The sequence below is a fragment of the Aphelocoma coerulescens genome, chromosome 2 (genome assembly GCF_041296385.1).
Source record: "Aphelocoma coerulescens isolate FSJ_1873_10779 chromosome 2, UR_Acoe_1.0, whole genome shotgun sequence".
Classification (NCBI taxonomy): Eukaryota; Metazoa; Chordata; class Aves; order Passeriformes; family Corvidae; genus Aphelocoma; species Aphelocoma coerulescens.
This window is the reverse complement of record NC_091015.1, coordinates 32,003,480-32,026,840: the sequence shown is the minus strand read 5'-3', so window position 1 is coordinate 32,026,840 and position 23,361 is coordinate 32,003,480.

Genomic DNA, 23,361 nt, shown 5'->3' with positions numbered 1-23,361 from the left:
TTTCAAATACTTTGTTGTTCTTTTTTAAACAGCAGGGAAAAGAAATAATTCAGCAAATAGCATCTGGGTCCCATGAGCTCTTTGATAATACTATGCCTGTATTAAAAATGTTTTTGGAAATCCTTGAATACATTTCCAGTATGTCAGAAATAAAGACGACTGTCAGATACTCTTATTAATCAGCTGGAAAAGCCAAAACCTCCCAGTGGGAGGCAGATATGTTATACTGATGCGATTATGAGTCACTGCAGTTTTGGTTGAATCGAGGCCATTTATTTGAAGGTCTGCTGCCCAAAAATGCCTCCTAATTTGCAAAACTCTTCTTTTTTTCTTTATTCTCTTTTTTTTCACCCCCTTTTTTTAAACTAGATATCTTATAAAAAAAATTTGTTTCCATCACTTTATGCTGAGGAATTTTCTGTTGGCCCTCGTGTAGCATGATGCCTGTAACATCCAAAACAGAGGGCTCCAGGATGTCTGCCATAAGAAAATGTAGTGGCTTGCTTTATTTTTAAAGATTAATACAGTTGGCAACCACGAGGACATGAATGACATGATTTACAAGTTTGTGGGCCAGACAAAAAAGGATCGAAAGATTATCTGCAAGCAAAGAATCAACATTTCAAACTGAGGAAATAGGAACAGAAAAGGCTCATCTGTTCACAGACCAAATCTTTCCAGCAGCCCAAGGTAGCAGGGAAGAGAGTGCGGGAAGTCCTCTGCGCCAGCTCCCTCTGCAGGGGTCTGGCTGCATTTCTGGCCAGCAGATTTCACCCTCGGAGCTTATAATTGCATGTAATTCCTGTGTCTCAGTGGGAAACAAATGCACAAGTGAGCAGGTCACTTCTAATGGCTGGAAAATAAATCTAAGACAAAGCTCTTATTTTTGGGAGGTTTTGTCTTTCTAACCCAATTACATTACCTGAACTCAAGTGCCTGCATTTTAAGAGTCTAACTGGCAGCACTTTGGAACCTTGCCATAGAGAAGATGCTGTACATTAAGTATCTGCACTCTAAAACAGGTCGGCGGCTTGTCCGTGGTCTGAGTAGTTTGTGAATGAAAAAGATAAGCTACCTTCAACAGCACCCCTGAAAATCAGTTGTACCCCCTTTGCACTCCATGGCACAAGCCCAGTGAGGCACATCTCACATGCTTAGATGCCTTCTTTGGGTTTCAGGCTTCTTCCAGACCTACTTTTATATCATGAGAGACACTAGAAATGGCACCAGAACAGGAGCTGAATGAAAGTTTTGTATTATGAGTCCTGAATATTGGCATTCCTTGGCATTTTTCTCCTGGTTTCCAGGTTTTCATAAAAGACAACAGACTTCTTGGTTGTGAAGATCATATAAACTCCTAGAAATTGCCAGGAACAAGCAGATGGGGACAAAACCACATAACATGTCTACTGGTAAGCTACAGACCACAGTCTGGAGAATTCAAAAAGCATCAATTACTCCTGACTTTGAAAGACTCTTTCAAAGGCATTTCTGACTCCTTCCCACACCAGCCCTAAGGGAAGAAACAACCCTCTCATTCTGCTCTCAGCCCAGAATGGAAAGCAAAGGATTGCTTCAGCTGCACCATCCAGCACAGAAAAGGAAAAGAGAAAAAGCACAATTTAAACCAGGGTGGGATCAGGGAAGGAAACTGCAGCCAAATCAAACACGTTCCAAATGCTGGAACAGAGCACTATCCTAAATACAAATGAACCCTGCTCGGTTTATGATCTGCACAATGAACTTTATCAAGGTATCAGTTCAAGGCTACACCCTGTTTACAGATAGAGCCCTCAAGCCTTTCAGGGGCTATGGTAATGCTAGGTAAATATATGCTAGTAATGACTTCTTCCCAAGGATTAAGTTGTAGCAGTTTGGAGCTGAACATCAGAGATTCTTGTTCATGTTTCCTGGTTTCTCATTTTCTGTACCCAAATGAATGCCTTCTGAACACAGTAACTGGAAAAAATGGTCTTTTCGCTCAAGCATTTAAACAGTCAGTCCTCTAGTGAATAATAACACCAAAGAAAAACAATACTAACCGGATGGACTGAACTCCAACCAACAGCTCCCCCTACCAGCCAATTCAAAGAGGATCAAGAGAAGCAAAAAATGAAGTTTAGGACTCAAAAGCACTGTGAACTAGAATATAAGTTTAGTCCAGTGATAGCAGGAAAATTCTAATACGTGCACATGTCTTTGTGATGAAAAGGAGCCTTATACCACACACTATGTCTCAATGGAGTGCATCTTACAAGTCACTGAAAAAATACTGGATTTAGCTTTAATGTAATGTTTAAATCTACATGATAAAGGTTTTCTATTTTGTTTTATAATATGAGAGCTACATTTTACTACAGCTGCGTTGGAAGGTAAGGCATCAGCTTCTGCAGCAGAAAATGACACACATTTGGAGGCAGCTGTTGATTACTTTACTGTAAGCATTGCAGATTCCCAGAAGCACTTGGGTTCAAAAGGACCTTGGGGCATCTCCAGCCTAACCTTCTGCTCTGCCAGATCAACACTGAATTTGGATTACATTGTTTAGGGCTTAATCCCACTGGGCACTGGAAACCTTGGCAGAGGCTCCATAACCTCCCTGAGTAATCCCTTGCTTAATTATCCTCATATAGATTTTTTCCTTTTATTTTAAATTTATGACAACTCTTTCTTGTTATCTTGCTGGACATCTCCATAAAAATCCTAGCTCCACCTTCATGGCAACATCCTCTTAGATGTATCAGAAGGCTGTTATTCCCACTTTTATTCCTGCCTTTGTGAAATCCATTTAACTAAAAGTAAGTCTCAAGGGCAACTTACAATGGTTTTTTGGACACACAACACACACATTGTTTGCATTCAGCTACACACAGAGAGAGAAGTCATTTATCATGAGGCTATGTGATCCATCACACAGACATCTCCAGACGTCTGAGCTGGCTTACGCATGTTACACAGTACATAGATAAATCTACCTGTCTTGTGCACACATATCTATTCAGCATACCAATAGGGCATCCCGTATTTTGAAAGCATTTTATCTGTGATTTGTGCAGGGATTTTCAGTTCTGAAACAGTTTTCAACATTCTGAGCAGCTTCAAAGAGCCATTTGCATTCCTTCCTTAAAAAAACCTAACAAAACAACAGAAAACCACAAACTCCAAAGCCACAAAAAAAAGCAACAAAAAAAATCACCAAAGCCCAACAAAACACTCAAATGTTTAATCAAAATGTTTTCCTCTGCTTTCCACCAACTGTTTCCCTTATCCACCCACATACGGTTATATGCCCTGACTCTAAAGTATGTATTAATAGTACAGTGTAACAGCAGCAGGCCCAAAGCACGAATTCTGCATCTGAAAATGTGAGATTCCCAAACTTCTCAGTGAAAGGTGCAAATAGGTATTTTGAATGCTTAAGAAGATCGACTATGTTGATTCTAAAAGTTGTTATATACTTATGAGTCAGAAATCTATTTTAGTTCCTTTAGGATTATGTTTATGACACTCTCTAATCCTTACCTTTGAACTAAGGTTCTTATACCTTATATAAGCACAAAAATAATACCTCTAATACCATTTAAAGCCTTCTAAAATGTTTATTGGTTTCCCTAATACTTGGTGAGTATATAAAATACTCAATAGTGAAATGGAGTGATTTAAAGCTTTTAATAGTTCTCTAGAAGGAAAAAAAAACCTGTATGTAATTTGTTTGTTACCTTTTCTCTTGTAAAAAGCATACCTATACCTGAAACTTGTGCTCCAAAACAACTTATATATATACTGTATGTAAATTATGGATTCACATTTACTGCCACATGCCATTTGTATACAGCACAGACTGACACATAATTATAGCCCTAAGGAAACCAGTTCTCATGTTCCCATGTATGAGCAAAGCACTTCTGCCTTCACAAGCACAGCACAGAAAAAGCACAAGCAAAGGGTTCAACGTGATCACAGAGAGCATGAACAACTGAATACATCCCATATTTTTACTTCTTTTTTTCCCCCTAAACAGCAATATATTGTCACATATTCATGGAACTGCACATCAGAAACTTGCTCTAAGTGTAACTTTCTCCTTCAACTCATACAACATTTTTGATTGATGCTATGTGGCTAAAGCCATAGCATTTGAAAACCTCCAATTTTAAATGCAGCTAAAGAATAACCTTATCCTCACTGACGTAAGTGAATGACTGATAGGTGTTACAGTTCAGCTTTTCCAGGTACAGGAGACATTTGACAACAACTCACTGCACTTTGACTTACACTTGTAAATTAGTCAAATGCAGGGCCTCAAAAAAACATTTATTACTGTAAGAAACCTTAGCAGTTCATTAGTTACTAACAATATAAATATTATACATCTCTACAAATAGATATTTCATCATGTATCTGTAGATAGATGCTATTTAATCTATCTTTTAGCAAACTCCATTATGGGGAGAAACAAATTTTTTCTGTTCTAATTAGACACTTTTATCTTCTGATCTTCTTGCTCTTAAAATCTTTCACCAAAAAGCAAAGTTCTCCACCTGTGTTTGCATTATTTTGTATTTGCCTTTCACAAAATCCATGTAGAAATAAGCTTTTAAATAAGAGTATGTGCACTCTTATTTATATAAGAGAGTCCACACGTTTATACAGGCATCTCAGGAATGCTGTACAAAACCCTGTGTGCAGTCTCAAGCACCAAGTCTACAAGAGAGGAAATCTGTGTTTGCTTTCATAATAGTAAATCAACTTAACATGAGGGACAGAACAAATTTTTTTCTCTCTAGTCACCTGCTAGTTACTTTCATATATTAAACATGCAGAAAATAAACCATCGTTAGCCATACAGTTTTATTTGCAGACCCTGACTTCCAAACAGTAAATATGAACCAGCCACAGCACAAACATTCAAAGCCCTGTGAAGAGCAGAAGCTGTACCAGCCAACATGCTCAGTGGTCCATCAGCTGCTCCGTGGAGCCTGACTTTGCCGTTCCCTGGGAGCCCCGAGGTTCACAGCCTCATGTGCCAGTGGCTGGCACGCAGGCCTGCTAGATGACCTACAAATTTCTTAGGATTCACATAGGCAGATTGGGAGCAGAAGGTGTATATAGGGGATGGCTGGATATAGGAGATTACAAGAATAGACACTGCAGCTGTGAGATCAATGTACTGACCAGTAACCTGCTTACAGGGAACAAGCTCCATCTATACCATTTTCTCTCCATCTTTACATACTTTCTACTCCCTGACCCACTTTCATCAACCTTTGAACCTACCTCAAATATCCCATACCACATCCTGCACATTCACACAACCCCATTAAAATATCCTTTAATAAGCTTTATACAATCCCAAAATACTCTGGCCACAGCAATCCTGGCTGCAGGAAGTCACATGAAGTCCTCTGATCCTTCAGGCAATAACCTCACTAAGATCTTGTGCTGGTTTTCGATGGGTAGAGTTAGGTTTCCTCATAGTAGCTAGTATGGAGCTATGCTTTGGGTTTGTGCTGAAAACAGTATTGATGAGACAGAGATGTTTTTGCTAATGCTGAGCAGTTCTCACACAGCATCAGGGCCTTTTCAGCTTCTCGCGCCACCCCACCAGTGAGCAGGCTCGGGATGCACAAGAAGCTGGGAGGGAACACAGCAGGGACAGCTGACCCCAGATGACATCAAGCTCATCATATAAAGCTGTATGAAGAAGAAGGAAGGAAAGGAAGGGTGGGGGGAGGAGCATTCAGAGTAATGGAATTTGTCATCTCAAATCACACTTACGCTTGATGGAGCCCTGCCTCTCCTGAGGATGGCTGAACACCAGCAAGAGAATAGAAGGTGGTGAATGAATTCATTGTTTTGATTTGCTTGTGTATGCACCACTTTTGCTTTACCTATTAAATTGTCTTTATCTTAAGCCACAAATTTTCTCACTTTTACCCTTCTGATGTCCTTCCTGTGTGTCCCCAGCACAGGAAGGACATTGATCTGTTGAAATGAGTCCAGAGAAGGGCCAAAAAGATGAATAGGGGGATGAAACACCCCTCCTGTGAGGCAAGTCTCAGAGAACTGGAATTGTTCAGCCTGGAAAAGAGGCTTCAGGGTGACCTAATTGTGGCTTTTCAGCACCTAAAGGGAGCCTACAAGAAAGATGGAGACTATTTACAAGAGCATGTAATGACAGGACTAGGGAATGGCTTCTAACTGAAAGAGAGTAGGTTTACATTAGTTATTAGGAAGAAATTTTCACTGTGAGGGTGGTGCGGCACTGGAACAGGTTGCCTGGAAAACTTGTGAATGCCCCATCCCTGGAAGTGTTCAAGACCGGGCTGGGTGGGGCTCTGAGTAACCTGGTCTAGTGGAAAGTGGCCCTGCCCATGGCAGGGTATTGGAACTAGATGTTCTTTAAGATCCCTTCCAACCCAAGCCACTATGGTCCTATGATTCTCTCCCCCATCCCACTGTGGGGTGAGTGAGCAAACAATTGCGTGGGGCTTTGTTGCTGGCTGGGGTTAAATTACAAGAGATCTCATGCCATCCACAGGAGAGGTTTGCTTTGGTGACTTTCACACCTGGGACCTGGGCAGCATTAGGCACAGGCACTGGCAACACTTGGGTTACTGCTGCCACAACTGTATGGTTCTACCGACAGCTCTCTGACTCTGCTGTGCCTTCATGTGCCCACTACTCAGCCCCTGCTCGCCACACCCGACAGATACCCAAGCAATGATCCTTCTCAAAAGTGACTTCATTTTGCTACCAAAATCATTAACTAACCTGAAATTCATTTCACGTGGTATGATCTGTTGTTCTGTGATAAAACAAAAACTAAACTGAATGTTCATGTTTTGTTGAAATGTATTCTAGAAAATCTCACAAGAATAAGTGAGTATGATTAGCCTAAGTCAATAATGGGATGGTGTTTAAATTTGCTGGACTATGAATAGTAAGGACAGGTGTCTATTCAATGTAAATACACTCCCAAACACACGGGAACTTCCCATCCAAGGTAATCAGTGAAGTCATCCACACTGGGTGAGGGTGTAGCAAAGGCAGTGCAAGATAACTGCTATAAACAGGCTCGATTTTATTACTAAGCTAGCTTCCAACAGAACTGTTTTCATGTACAGGTATTTTAATAAGCAAGCATCATGGACTTAGCACTTTCTTCATATACTGTTCATGACAGAGACTTGGCATTTGTCACCAACATATTTACTATGATGATATCACAAATAAATGGACTAAAATAGAAAGCAAAAAAATCTACTAAATCTAAAATTTACTCAAAATATAGGCCTTTATTTTAATGGTCAGGATTTCAGCTTCAATGCATAATTGCCATGGGGAAAATCTAGTCTAATAAACACTGAATTCAGTTCTATGTTGAAGATCTAATTTGGTATGCAGCAGCAGCTGAGAGGATATCAGTGATAAGAGCTGGTGCACACAGAGAAGAATTCTGCAGCATGAAGTCTGCCAAAGCCTTCCACCGTTTTTTAATTCTAAGGTTTTGGTTTATATCAGATTTGTAACTATTTAGAATGATTTTCATACTAAGAATAAAAGAGAAGATGATAAGTGTTAATTTCTAGGAAGTTTTTAAACTGAAAAATAAATTCCATTCCAAAATATAGCCCAGTGAATCTTGACAGAAAACAGTAACAGTAAATGTGTTAAAATTTTTTGAAGTTTATTTGCAAGTTCCATGGTCCTAAAATAAAAATAATGTACTTCCTAACTTTCTCACACAGAGATAACTGGAATTTTAAGGAACAGATGAGGAATGTTAATGATCAATAAAAGAGATTTACTTCAACAGTTCAAAGTTTGGGAGAAGTACTGAATACATCCCTTTCAGAGCTAATGCTGTGTCTGTGACCTGGATTATTGAAATGTCATTTATGACACCTTAGTTCTCTCCTACTTTTCACTTACAAGAGGTATAGTGCCACATAAAATTGACATTTCAAATACTATAGCAGCAGTGTATTTCCTAAGCAATTATAAAATTCACTGATTTCCTCAAAGAAATAAAAAACAAACAAAAATAATCATATGACACAAAACAAAGATCCACAAATTTTTGTGAGAAATTGTATCTTGTTATCAAGTGTCTTGACAAGTACTGGCACCTGAGCATCGTATAAAGTTCCTGCCCTTCTTATTCTCTTAAGACCCCCATAAGCATCCAAATAAACCTGAAAATCCCAAAACAGCACACTATTATCCTTCCTGAATATACCTAGATATTAGCAATGCTGCTGTTGGGTCTTAAATTAACTAATCTTTATTACAGAAAACCATTCTAGTTCTGTCTTTCTTAATACTTTTCCTTTAACAAAAAGGAGTGGAATTATTGATGCTTTCCACTGCTGTTTAGGCAGTTTAGTTATATATAAAGAGGGAGTTGATACAAACCAGTTGGTTTTACTCCATGCTTTGCATAAAACTACATTTCAAGGTTTGAAAGGAATGCAGACATTTCAAAACCCACAGATGTCTTATCAATTTTTTTGGTTTATATTCACTTCTAATGAGGATTTTTAACACCTTGGCATTAATTATAGAAGAGGTGCACTACTTACATATATTCTGCTCAATTTAATATTGAACCCTAGAGAAAACCAATTCTGAGTTCAAAAACAAGATGACAATTCCACTAAACAGGATTGCAAGAAATTTATTCAAAAACAGAAGTTGTCACCTAGATTTTAACCAAATTTCAATTGGAAGTATTGCATTAATTATAGAAATTAGTTTTGCTGTGTTTAGCTGCATTACAAATTACTACCTGCACTTCAAAATTCACTTTAATATTGATAACAACCATTCAGAAATCCTTAATCCACTGGAAAAATAACAATGCTATTTCTGAAATGAAACAAAACAAAGTGTGAGGAATAAAATGCAGATGATTGCTAATTGTAGTACACGTTTTAGGCTCCTGTGAGAATGGTACATGGACGGGGTTCCAGTTTTGAGCATGACTAATCCTATTGATTCATATAGAAGTATTCATATTATTAAGATTTAGTATATACTTCCATAGATTGCTGAAAACTGAACAGCAAAGCTCCTAAGTGAAGTGGAAAAGCAGCATCCTCACTTCTAAGAAAGCAATGTAGTCAGATGGATATAATAAACCCTATTCTCTTTTATTTGTTTGTGTACATGAATATAGTGAAAACAAACCTTAAGAATCTAAACAGTCTCCTGAACGTATTTCAGTTTTTATTTAGCTGTTTTTTCACTCCCTGTAACAAATTTTCCAGGTATTTTAATTCAAAATATGTATAAAATATATATATAGCTAAATCAACTTTATATATATATATATATATATAAAATTTAGAAAAACAAGTGTCAGAATAGGCACAACTGGCTGCAGATAAAGAATTGAAACATTACATGTAACTCAAAGAAATTCATCAGAGACCATCTCTTATTGAGGGGTAAGGAAAAGATCACATCCTAAATTGAAGATAGCTATTGGAAAAAGAGAAGCAGAGAGGCTAAAGTGAAATCATTTCATTCCACAGCTGTGAGCTGCTTGTGACTCAGAGACTCTTTGCTGCTTCTAATATAATCCTTTTTGTGCCTCAAGCTCCGGCAGGTCCCTGAGCCTTCACACTGCACTCTCCACTTCCCCACACATGTATGTTCTGCAAGTGTTTGTACAGCAACACAATACCAGCATTAGCCCAATACAAAAACATCCAAGTAGAAAAGTGTTTCAATCTTGTGCTGTATTAAATTAGATGTAACACAAGTAAATGTTTCAGTTAATAAAAAGTCTCTGTAATAACTGTTAATCATTGTGCATTAAGATAACATTTATCATAATATTCATTACAATGAATAAGCTGATTTGTTAATAATGCATATGTCACATGCACTTCAACGGGACTCCTTTAGTCACCAACCCCACAGCCGTTATTTTCAAGTGCTTCCAAAAACACTAATGCGTAATGTTAATCTGAAATCCATACCTCTGCTATTTTCACAAAGCAACCAGCAAGGTTTGTTTAGGAAATTTCATGCCAAGCTTCAGAAGTGTGCTCTCTAACCTTCTTCAACACATAATTCAAGATAAACACTTTCTTCATGACAGACGTTTCAACAGATGAAGGAGTGGAACAAAGGCAGAGAGTGACACCAAGCACAAGTTCTGCACCATTAAGATGAATGGACAGATTAGCTGGAAAATCCATATTGACACGTGCTGGCTGAAGCAGTTCTGTTTATGTAATTACAGCTTTGTTGCTTAAACTAAAGGAAGCTCTGAACAAGACCTTTACCTTAGTAGCCCTCCACCAGCACCTCACCAGTGCTTCAGCACCCCCATCCATCAGTGCCAACCACTGCAATTCACCTGACATCTCATTAAAGGTTTTAAAGCGTCACCTACCACAGGACAAATGGTTCCTTAGCCAAATCATTATGGGCTAAATACAACCTTTGTGCAAAACGTGCCAAGCAGCTTCAGGTATATTGCCAGCAAGAGCAAAATAAGTCTAGCAACATACTTCCATCCAGCACAGCTGACCCACATCTCTCAATATCCACAGATTGCGAGAAAACGTCTTCTGCCTGCCTTTAAAAAGAGCTGTATCCAGCCTATATAAAATATAAAAACTGGGAGTGCAAGTCTTTGTGTGCTTCACTCTAAAAAGAAATACTAAAGCAACTTTTCAGGCATGAAAGCCTGCTGCAGTCCAGCCAGCCTTCTCAGTATGTTTGCAGCAATATTGAAGACCACAATGCAGAGGTGTGCCATGAATTAAAACCTGACCAAGGTTTTTCTTTCAGTAGTGATTTATCATGTCCTAACTGACTTAATGGGAAATTACAAGAGGAAAATTATCTATGAGTTAGGCAAAACTGGCTTTCCTGGAATACTAGGATAAAACAAAAACAGCTTGAATTTGTGCATGACTGTTCTGCATTTCTCACCAATAAATCCACTGAAGGCTCCTCAGAAAAACCGAAATATTTCTCTAGCGTTACAAATAGCTTAGTCTAATGTTGGCTGAACACAGATTGCTGAAGGATTTCTGGGTGCAGAATAAAATGGAATTTTCCGTGTTCTTCTTCTAGGCAGGTGAATAATATACTGACAGAGATCTTCTTATGAAACAGAACACCTGGCCCCAAACTAATGGTTACCTCTGTTTCTATTTTAAAGTCACACCATTTCCTTACAGCAAAACTAGCATTTGCTCATGATGAAAGGTAATTTGTGCACTATATGTGCTGAAAATTATAGGAATGCTGGAGAAAATTCTTTAAAGCAACATATATTGACCCCCGTATTTGTGCAGTTGAATGTGGTGATAAGTTTGCCCCTTCTAGTCCTGAACTTCATGAATCCATAGAAAATGAGGATCAGATCCAAAATATCCTAAATATTAACATTACTCAAAGTTGCAGTAATCATATGATACATTTTCAAGTCTGCTTTAAGAAGACTTTCCAGAGGCACAGCAAAACTTCTGAACTCTGCAGTCAGTTTGTGGGGATTATATTGTTGCAAAGAATATTAGGTCAGGAAGAAACAGCAATTGCAGACACTCATGCCCAGGCTGGCATACAAACTACAGAAGAGGTAAGGGGATACATAGTATTTCAGCATATGGTTCCTTGAGTAATTCCTTTGCACAACATGGGGAATCCAATTCTCACTCATATCACAGATTAGAATATAAACAACTAAAGTATCTCAAACCTCAATCTCCAAAGCAAGTTTTCCTGAACTCCCATACAGTCTAAGCAGCCCCAAAGCTCACCAAGTGCTTTCCTTTGGGTGAGGATGCTGCAGGTGCACAAAAGTCAGTCTTTCTGTAAACCACAATTCCTTAGGTCCAAGGTTTGCAGTGCTTCAGTTGATCTTGACCACTGGCCAGCCTGGACACTAGGCAGAGCATCATCCCAATCACCCTTAGGATAGCTGTGCTCTGTACATAACTAAGCTGTCCCAAGAAAATTAGGTTTCTCTCAAAATGCAGACATAGCAGCTTTCTTTTCAAAGCATAGCTGTCCCAGAAAAGTAGTAAGGCTTCCAGAACCTGGCCAAGCTTCCCCTGAAAGCCCAGTTTAGCAGGAAGCAGAAGACCTAGATCCAGTTTGCTTCTCAGCTGGAGGAGGTCCCAAATGTAACTTCTGCTTTCTGACCTACTTGAATTCAGACAGTTGGAGAGTTCGGGTTTCACAAGGTAAAAAGCAAGCAGAAAATACCTTGCTCTGGCTGACTGGTGAGAGAAGATCTAGGTCCTGATGCCTAACCTCAAGATTATTTTATTTTTACTGTTTCATAGGAAGTTCAAAAACTGTCACAGCCCTATAACAGGCTTTTAGTTTTCTTTCTTTGAAAAAAAAAATTGTAACACAGATTTAAAATCTTGTATCATACTTCTTTTGAACATTTGTTAGGATTCTGAGCAGGGAAACTTTGGTTGCTATAAAATCTCAACAGTCAGAGAAGGTGATAAATATAGCTTGCAATGTGATTATACTGAAACAGTTTGTTCCAGTCATACAAGACTCTTGACTTGACATTCCAATTAAAAAAAGAAGCAACAGAAAAAATATTTCAGATACATACTTCGGTATTGAAGTCAAGGAAGTATGAAATTTTCTTTTTCTAAGATGAAATAACTGGAACAACTGACATTTTATCTATACCAGCTACTTATACTTCCTATAATTTCCCTTTATTTCTAGATTAAATTAGATAAAAACTTCCCAAATGCATGAAAGCTAACTCTTTGTCATTTCAATGACTATATAGTTCCTTATCTTCATCATTAAGTTCACAGGATTTACTGTGGGTATAAAAGATCATGATCTCTCATCAAGAAAAAATAGTAATTCCTGAAGAGATAATGATAAAGTTTAAGTTTATGCACACAAATACCAAACGACTTCTCTCAGCAAAATTTTCCATAACTCTCTTAATATTTTTTTCTGACAGGAAAATTTCTTCTACTTTGTTGGTCAGGGTCTTGAGAAACAGGTATTTGGCCTGGTGAACAGTGGGCTGTGCAGCGCAGACTCTGACCGGATCATCTGGACAGCTTAACAAAGCAGGCTACTTTCTCACCATCAAAGTGCATCCCACTGAAAGAGCTATCGATCCTCTGGGACTTGCCCGGAGCACCAGTTGCTCTCCCAGTGTCAAATCCTGCAAAGGAAGGAATGCATTCCCGCTAAGGGGAGCCTGCCAGTGCTGAGTTAGCACTTGCACGAGGACTAAAGCAGCTGGGGAATAGAATCGGCCTTTCAAGAATAAAGAGAAGTTGGCTAAGAGTTCTCCCAGTAAAGGACTGGCACAGATGAAAAAATCCTCTCGCTACGCATAGCAAAGGAAATTACATATTAAAATGCCCATGTGAAATAAAAATAAAAAATAAAAATAAAAATCCTGGGAGCAGTACAGCTTTTAGTAGCTTGACTACATTATTTTGCTCTATTAACAATCAAAACTCAGTTAAAAAGCAAAAAGTAGGTATCAACTACTTAAAATCCATCTATTATTACAAATGCTGAGTTCTCTGACCTCGATTTGGTTGCTGCCAGGTAGGCCAGGCCAGAAACAACATATGATTTCCTTTTCCCAGTTGAAAGGAATCTGAGTTAAGAGTCTGTAAAAAGTGCAGCAGGAAGAATCTCATGCTTGACTGTCTCGAACTTTCGGATGCAGTTTAAATTTGCTGCTGTTACAAAAAGAAAATAAAAAAAAAGTAGCTGTAAGGCATAAACTCAGTATTCAGTGAATTTGGCCAAGCACACAGCAGTGCCAGGTTCTGTCGTGACAGCACAGCAGTTCCCAGGCCGCTTGTGCAGCAGACTGAGGAAGAGGCCGGCTCGTTAAACTTTCCGTTGGGTTACAAACAATCTGCTTTCCAAATCACACGGGTACTCCAAAGGGTGCCATCAATTCAGCTCTCTGTGTATTTATTTGCTTTTAATTAGGGGAGTCTCCTGTATACCACTGCTATAAGAACTCAGCAGCAAAAAAGAAAGAAATGCTAGGGCTAATTCCCCTTAATTTTTGATTACACCATTTGAGAGTGGACATAAAAGACAGCTATCCACTTTTTATATCATTTTGTGCTGATGTAAATGAATGCAAATGTTTCAGATTAAAAATAGAAGGCTTTGGAAGACACTATAAATATTCTTCTAAGGCATATGATGCTAAGCATTTACTTCCACTCCGGCCCACCCCCACAAATCTATTATTCCCATTCATGAAGATCAAAGGTGATTAAAAGTTTTGAACAAGTTGTTTTCATCATCCTTTGTCCCAACAAACAACTGTAGCCACAGCAGCATATATGTTCATTTCTGCTTCTGAGAGGCAGAGCCCATTACTTGCTGAATTTAGTTACAAAAGAACTTTTTCTCTATACGTTCTCACCTACCTGATACCACTGGACCACATGTGGTTGGGCTTTGTGTCCTATCTTTCACAATCACCCCCCCTTAAATAACCAAATTGTGAGAAGACTATGAAGGACATGTGTTTTAACCATTTACTGTAGCTACTGCTGACCTCTTTACCTTGGCTTTCTTTATTACCAGAAGCGCAGTACCACCAAATGGCTGGAAAAATCAATCAGAAGAGTGCCAGCAGGTAGACAGTGCCATCAAACACCTGTTTATACCATACCATAGAACACAGCTCGGTGTAAATCACCCTTTGGGAATGTTTAAAATTTACTTTTTTACAGAAACTATTCTCTACAAGTCTGGATGAGGCCCTCCAAAATGCCTTAAAAATCTAATAAGGAGCCAGGAATTCTTGTGGTTTCATTCTAGTTCTGCTACTGACTTGTTGTGTGGTCTTGGAAAAGGCCCTTATCCTTTCTCTGGCTTTTATTTCTCGCATGTGGTGATATCAATATGCAGAAGAAACTAAGTCTGTATCATATGTGAAGCTGAGAAAACAAGTTGACATACATAGTAAAAAAAAAAACAACCAAACCCCAAACCCTAAACTGTATTCATGATCCTAAACGCCATTTTAAGCACCGAGATTATTGCTTTTTGGCAGATGAAAACATTATTGTGAAAAATACAGGACACAAGTGCAAAACCCTATAGCTACTATATATGTTATTCATCTATGCACACTTTTATACCTGGTGGTGTCTTGACATGCACTTTCTTGCCTTTCCCATCCAGAAGTGGATCTACTTGGAGTAGGTGATGCATTGCAGGATGATTTGGTTCATGGCATCTTTTCTATATGCCATCATTGATCTTAATTCCCAATGCCTAGCCCACTCCCCTAAGCACTCTGAACAAGGAATCGCAGGATTTGTTTCATTATCATTATGTTCCCAGGGACAGCAAGGAATTTCTGACTTTATGAAGCAAAGGTTGCAGCATTCACATGGAAAACTAAGTGTGACAACTCTAATTCCTGAGATCTGAATTTTACTCTAGATAGTACTAATTTCAAATATTAGTCCAAGTTCTATATCAGTTTTTCAGTATTAGTAAAACTCAGTACAGCATACTGATATTATGTCTAAGTTTCCCACTCTCAACTATGAAAAAACATGATGTGTTCTGGAGAGCCAGTACAGTAAATGACTTAAAGATTTAAGGACAAGATACATCTACATGCAGTGTACTAATAATTTATGAGACTGCTTTAAAGAGCATAAGTGATGCATTACAAGACCAAGGCTCAGCAGAATGGCTTGTGAACCTCACTGAAGCCTGCCAGATGCTGCTGAGCAAAGGGCTCTGGGGTCCTCTCTGAAAGACAGTTCCTGTCCAAATGAGAAGAGCCTTGCAGGTCTTCTCCTGGGGAAAAATAGCATTTTGTCATACTGTCAAATTGTTAGATTTCAAAAAATTTCCCACTTTGTTCCAGGGATGAAATGGAAGCATTTAAAGGGAAAAAAAAGAAAACCAGGCCCAAACTGTTGAGTAGCTGCACAGCTGGACACTGTGGTGTCAGCCCCAGATGTAACCACAGCCAAAAGGGCTCCTGAATGCTCCAGGTGTCAGTTCTCCTCTATGCAACATAAACCTTTCCAACTGAGGATTTGTTTTGGATTAGTTAGATTAGTTCTTTTGCAATAAAATGTTTGTACTGGATCCATGAGAACACCTGAACCACTGTAGGAAAGTCCACTATTGGATCTATCAAACAGGAGATTCAGGCAGAAAGTCATGAAAATGACACAGTGTCATCACATTTAGATACATCTTATATAACAAGGAAGTTATTTCCTAGGTACGCCACTAGAGCAAAATTGGCACACAGAGTTTGATTTAAAGCATGTCCATTGTACTGTGAGGAGCCTCTTTAACCTGCAAGGGTCAGAGATGGTCTCGCAGCTTATTAAAATACACCCCAATATGAGCCTAGGACAAAAAGTTCACTTTTTTGTTCCCATTGGAAATTCTTTCATGCATAGTGAATTAGTTATTTTTATAGAAATTGTGAAAAAGAATGATATCTGATATGTCATAATTTACCTTAAGGTCCATGAAGCCTAGAATAGAAGTGTAACAAATTTTTAAGGTAGCAAGAATGATGAACAGTATTTCACACTGCCACTACTGCAGAGATCAATTTTATTCTGTCTAAAAAAAACTCCTTTAGCTCCCAGGAAAGCCAACTGGGCAAAGGGACTCATTTTATTATAATTTCCTAATGAATAATAGCATTCACACCTATTCTTTGAGAAAATATTAAATGAGAGGATTTCATTATGACTTAGAGGATTTTTGCAACCATAGAAACCTCTGCATTAAAGAAATCATGAAGGAAAATGATCTCCGATGCTTTTAGGAAAATTTGTCACCAAACATAAATAATATGCCCAAGAGAGTTCACAGCATCTTTAAAAATTAGTTCTCAAGTAGTTTTAGTATTAATAAAATAACTCCATGTATTTAAATATACAGATTTAAATTTTTCCAGACTGGGGGTATGTGCATAAGATCTGTTTCTTCTGCAGCTGAAACATCTGTTTGGGAAAAACACAGCAACCTAACACCTGCTGTTCAAAGCAATGCCCTGGAATTTCCTTAGTCTTCTCATTCCTTGTTGCAAAGCTGGAACAGCAGAGAGTACATTTGATTTTGCCTGAGAGGAATAGACTGTAAGGTTCCAGCCCTTTGTATCTTACAAGTACTCTTCAAATATCAGCATCTTCCCTAAACTCATCTGCAAGAAAAGTAGATAAAAATATCCCTGTGCACTTGATCACAAGTCACTGTGTGACTTGCTCCAAGGTCTTAGAGGATGAAAAACAGTAGAAAAATTGAAACCACACCTTCGGCAGGCCTCTCATGACAAAGGAGGTGGTTGTGGCCAACACGAAGTGTAAAACAGGATCTGAGGAATGCTTCATTTATTGCCAAAATTAATGACAGGCATGTATGCCATGAACAGCCTGTATTGCTTTGAAATTTCATGCTTCTAGAAAGTAGGAAAAACAAGAAAGTTTGTTTGTAAAACTATATATGTATGGGTGCCTCTACTTTCCAAATGTCACATCATTGTCTTTTGCATTATTCAAAGAAACAGAAGAACAATGCAGTATATTTGGAAGTGGTTTTGTTAAGGGATCTTTTTTCCTTTTAAACAGAAAAATAAGCCTTTAAACAGAAAAATAAGGATAAAAACCAGAGGCATCCATTTAAATTATAAGGCTACCTGTGATTACAGTCCAAGTAACAGTCTAAACACATTATTTCTCACATTTAATTTCTGCGTTCAGAAAAAGAGCTGCAACGTACAGCAAATGCAATAGTCCCATTAGTGCCATATGAATGCACCACAGCTCGAAGGCTGAAGTTCCATGACACCTTGTAGAGGCTGTAAGATGTGGTAAAAATCAATAAAGCCAAGTCTCTGACAAGGCCATTTTATTTTGAGAAAGTGCTTTAGATAAAAAAGGCTCATTTCACCCTCCTTAAAAGTTTACATTGCAACTGAGCTTTTCCAGCATTAAATCTCTGTCTGGAGACACTCCCTGGGATAACTTCTTTCTTTCAGAAATGGCAGAAAGAAAGAGAAGGTTACCTCTGCTGCAGAACTGACCTAACCTGATGCATGTGCCACCCTCCAGTGCTCACCCCCCACTTTGTTCTGTGGTTTCTGCACACTGGCTACCGGTGCTCCTTTCCCCCTGGCTTCCCAAAAGGACGAAGTTAAGTTTCATAAACAGCAAAGTGTGCTAATTCAAACAAAACACAGGACATAAGTTCTTTTTAGGCAGTAAAGTCCTGTCTGCATATTTTAGCTGTTGCATAATTGTTACCTTTAGCTCATAAACTTCAAGGTCAGTTCGAGGTCAAGAGTAGGTGTTTAGCACATGAAACTCAGAAATGCTGCTAAAAGCATGCTTTATAAATCACTGTATTTTCTTCTCATTTGGAGTATTTTTGTGCTTAGTTTTTTCTTACTGTCTGGTAGGTTTTCATCTGCCTTTATAAAATGTACATTTACAAAGTGCTTTCAAGCTAAAAGTATAATTTATGTACTTCAAATGCAGACTAATGTATTGCTATACTCCAGATTTGGCTATTTCCCCTCTAACATCCACACCAAATGTTACAAGTTTGATTGCTGAAGAGCAGAACCCAGCCACTGAAAAAAGGCACTATTAATTCAGAGCTGGTATCAAGGATCTGAAGGAACCTATGCAAGTTAGAGAACTTCTGATATACAGATTATTAAAAATTTCTCTCTCATATTTAAAGCCATGTTAAAGTTTACACTCAATTCAATTAAATTCAGTTGAATTTGTATTGGTCTCACTCACTTCTAGAAGTATCTGCTATAATATGTTTTCTTCTTTTCAGTGATGAATTTTTACTTTGCTTAGGATAGAAGCACACTGTATAATGTTAAGCGTTATAGAAAGATACTTACAAGAATACTATAACAGTGCAAAGGGGTTCCCAAACTTACTTAAGTCTTCACTGACATGAGCCTTCACAAATTGGTAGTTCAGCATGGTTACTGGTTCTGTGCACTCCCTCCTGCTTCCATGCTCTTGACAGGCATCACACAGCAAAAAAAATGTCATTGATGTCTTTCAATTACATTGCAAAGGACTGCTTTGCACCCAGGGAGGAAAAGTTTGTGACAGTAGCTTTTGCACCACCCAACAACAGAATCCAGCATTTAGAACATGACTCAGGAGCACACAGGAGGAGGGAAAGGGTCATTTACTTATAGTGCTCTTTAATTCTTTGTGGTAAAATGAGAGTATATCAGAATTTATGGCTACATAGCACATATATTTTTTCCCAGGAGAAAAGCCTTTCATAACCTGCTCATTTCTGCAGCAATCGGGAGTTACAAGATCTAAGTCTAGTCATAAATGTGGTGTCCTGCTGAAAGCAGTTTGGTAACTTTTTGATTAAAAATAGTTCAATGTTCTGTTGTGTTTTCGAAACACAGATTAAAATGCTAAACCAACAGAATTTTTAAAAAGCAAGCTTTATTGATGGTCCACAAAATTAGTTACTTGTTCTTGAAAAAAGAGCCATTTATTGTTAATTAAGCTTTTTTTTTCATTATTTGATTACATTAAGATTTGGTTTGCAACGCAATAGCCTATGATGGTCAGTATGGCTAGAGGAGAAATCCTATATCCTGTGACAAATCCAATAACCATCAGGGTATTTGGTTCACAGAAGTAAAGCATTTATTAAAATATTTTGCTGATTCGCTAGGGTATTGGGAGACATTCTGCTGAGTGCATAGCGTGACATTCCCAGAAGGAGACACGTTTTATAGTGAAGTTGTCAACAAACTTGTTCATGGGATAAACTGTTGGCACAACAGAGAGTATATGAACAGGTTGTGAGGATTGGGGTGCTAACTATGAAGGGTGGAGAGAACTAGAAAGGTGGAACTGCTTTCTCCCTCTCTGCTTCTGCTTATATAGAGAAGGAAAAGGTGAAAGATATGATTTTTTCATAGTTTGCTGGACTGAACAGAAAATAAAAACATTCACAAATCGTACTATTTTTAGTTTTTGAAAAGTAAGACAATCAAGGAAATGTGTTACTGCTGTATTTCAAAGCTGAAATAGATGTGATTTGTGGTAGAAGGGGAACATCTCCCGCAGCACACACTCACCAGTAAGTGCTGTGCCAGCATAGCAGGACACACAGTCCCCTCATCATTCAGCGCATATCGCTGCTGCACATTCCCCTCCTTGAAACATCATGGTCAATAGCTATGAACTTCAACATGTAAATTGTCAAATATATTTCTGAGTAGCACAAATAGCAGTATGTTTAAAACTGAGACTAAAAAAGTAGGAATAAATACTGTATTAGAAGAGGAAAAAAAAGAGTAATTTACTCTGCAACTCCATGTAAAAGTTTGCCGTTTCAGTTCTAAGGAAGGCTTCTGGCTCCCTCTAGGGGTTTCTACCTGTGTCTTTACAAAACACATTTTTTTAACATAATCTCTAGAAACATTTCTCTCTTATATCTGGTAAGGGAGAAGAACTATATGATTCTGAAATAACTACACACACAAATAATACATGTAAACATTTTGAGGAAGAGATGCTTCTTTTGCCCCTCCATGGAAAAGGTAACAGGTATACTAAGCTCTCTTTTCTTATATCCTAAGTACAAAAATTCAGTGTGCATTTGTTCTTAAATTACCACGATCTCCTACATGTTTGTGAGAAAATATTTCAAACCAAAGCAATTATGTCCAAATATTCATAATAATAATCTTCTGACAAACTGTGATGTGAACCATCACTAATTTTTTTTTTCTTAAAGTAAAATCATCAGTTATATATTTATGCACTTCCTCAACCTAGGGTTTTTTTATTACTGTTTTTCTAAGTGGTGTTAAAACACATTACTTACTGAATGTTTCAAAGTAAATTCCAGCCTATTCTTGCGCTTGAAACCTATCAAACAACATCAAATTTATAAAGGACTTTGTTGTAAATCCTACTCTAAAGACTGTTACTTAGTTACATCTCACTGAAGTTTACACACTGCTAGCACACAAGGAATGAGCTCCCCACCTGAAGTAAACCCAACGGCAACATCAGAAAAAACAGTTAGAAAGAAAAGCAGTAAGATTGCTGGTTGTAATCTGTTACAAAACACTTATGCTCTCTACTCATACACTAAACAAGGTAACAAGGCCCAAAAGTCTGTGTGCCTCTTTCCTCTGCTGGGCTGGTCATCTATGCTTTCTTTGCACTGTACAGAATGCAGATAAGACAGGGTGACGATGCATCATTAAAAATAACACTGAAGATGCATTATTAGGATGTTTCTAACAGTGACAGTCAGCTCTTGGAAATGTCTGGCTCACTTCCCTGAAGAGTGCATGTGTGTGGATCAAGCCCGGCCCATTTGTATGAATCCCTTGTAGAGCCCATCAGTTGAGGGCGTCTAGCAGGCTTTGTATCAGCAGATGGCTGTGGGACTAGGAAGCATTGACAGCAAAAGTCTAGTACAAAACTGAGCAGAAGCAGCTTCAAACCCAAGCAAGCTAACCCATGCAGTAAGACTAAAAGCAACTCCGGGTATTGGCAATCCTGCCCAAATGCGTTGCCCAAATGTCCATCACTTGCTCAGATCCAACCTAATCAAAAGTCTGGAAGCCTGTCCAGGGAAATGCAGCCTCACCTCTCAAACCACTGAGCAAAGTGAGCCACGAGGCAGCACGGCAACAACAAAGCCATTGCATGTGTGCCCGCTGCACTTAGAGGGATTAGCGGGGGGTCAGGCTCCCATGGCCACACCTGCAAAGCTCAACACTATGACATTAGCTAATATCCTGCATAAATCATATTCCTTCTGCTTTAAAAGCAAATAAATAGCTGTGCATGTGTCCTTTGACCTTCATTGCTGGGAAACCTATGCAGTTTATCTTTATGGCAATAGACCACGCTCAGCTAAACACTGCTGGCAGGACGTCTCTCTGCTGTTTTAAGGAGAAATGAAATTCAAAGCGGCTATACCATACAGATTTTTTTTTTTTTAATCCTTAAGAAGTGGCAGGGACTTTAAGAAGTGTGAAAAAAGGAAATTTTTAAAAAATATAGTGGAATGTATCTATGGGCTACACAGCTGGAACTACAGTAAGAAATGCCTCATTAGACATTTATGATATAATATCAAAAAAGTCCAAACCACAGATCTGATTGAGGAAGCATATAGGCTTTTCATCTTACTTTATAATACAAGGACAGACAATGAATTTTTGCCTGCCACAGCTTCTATACTCTACTTAACATTTAATTTCAACTCAGGCTCAGACCCTAATTACAGGTTCAGCCTATACGAAAACACAGTAAAAACAGTTATTTATTCTTTACCATAAACATGAAAATACCAAATATACAAACATATTTGTAAAATAATAGTATTTTTAATAAATTATTAGAACTGTTACTAGAACTAATACTGGTTACCATACTTCAAAAATGGCAATAGTTTCTTAAATAGCTTTTCTCCTTAGAGGACTTCATTAAGAAGTTACGAAATGCTAAATCTTAATAGGGTGAGTATAGGACTAAAACATCATATTGCAATAATCTGGGGTTTTTTAATTCGAATTTTACAATAGATTCTGTAAATCAGTTATCTTGTGAGCCATGCATCTGGAAAAATAGCTTTTTGGGTGAGGTGGGGGAACACACAATAACTAATCTGATATTTTTCTGTTATTTATATTGTATTGTACTGCAGGGGCACAGTGTAGTAGCCCTAGCTAACTGTAGAATCCTTTTAAGACATCTAGGAGATTTTAAACCACTTCAGATATCTAAACCAGGAAGGAACTGGAAAAAAATCCATTAATTTTAATAATCAACTCTATTGATGTGTAATAAGCACATAATATGTCTTGATGAAGTGTGTTTCTCACATAGCCAGTACATTTATGGCAAAATAATATCAATATTAGAAAATATGTAATTCATTATATTAAGTAGCAGAATAAAATTATTTAGTAATTAGAAATAAAATTAAAAGGTTGCTTTAAAATTTAATTCTAGCTTTTTATACTGACAAAAAATCTCCATTAAGAAATAAGTGCCATTTATCATTTCTACATAATGATGCTGTAAAAATTAGGTGTTGAATATGCTATATAATTACATAAATGAAAGCGCACCAAGGTGAATGTAACATTACTATAATTAATTTCAAAATCAGTGCATTTGACTGCCCATATTAACCAATGAGAATTGAGCTTTCTTATGAAAATACAGCTGTGAAACAAGACTGGAGTGACATATATTCAGGTTTCTTTTGTGCATGGGATTTAATTTCACTTTGAAGTTTAGAAATGCCCACTGTATTCCAGAACGATCCGTGCTTGCTTGCACAATA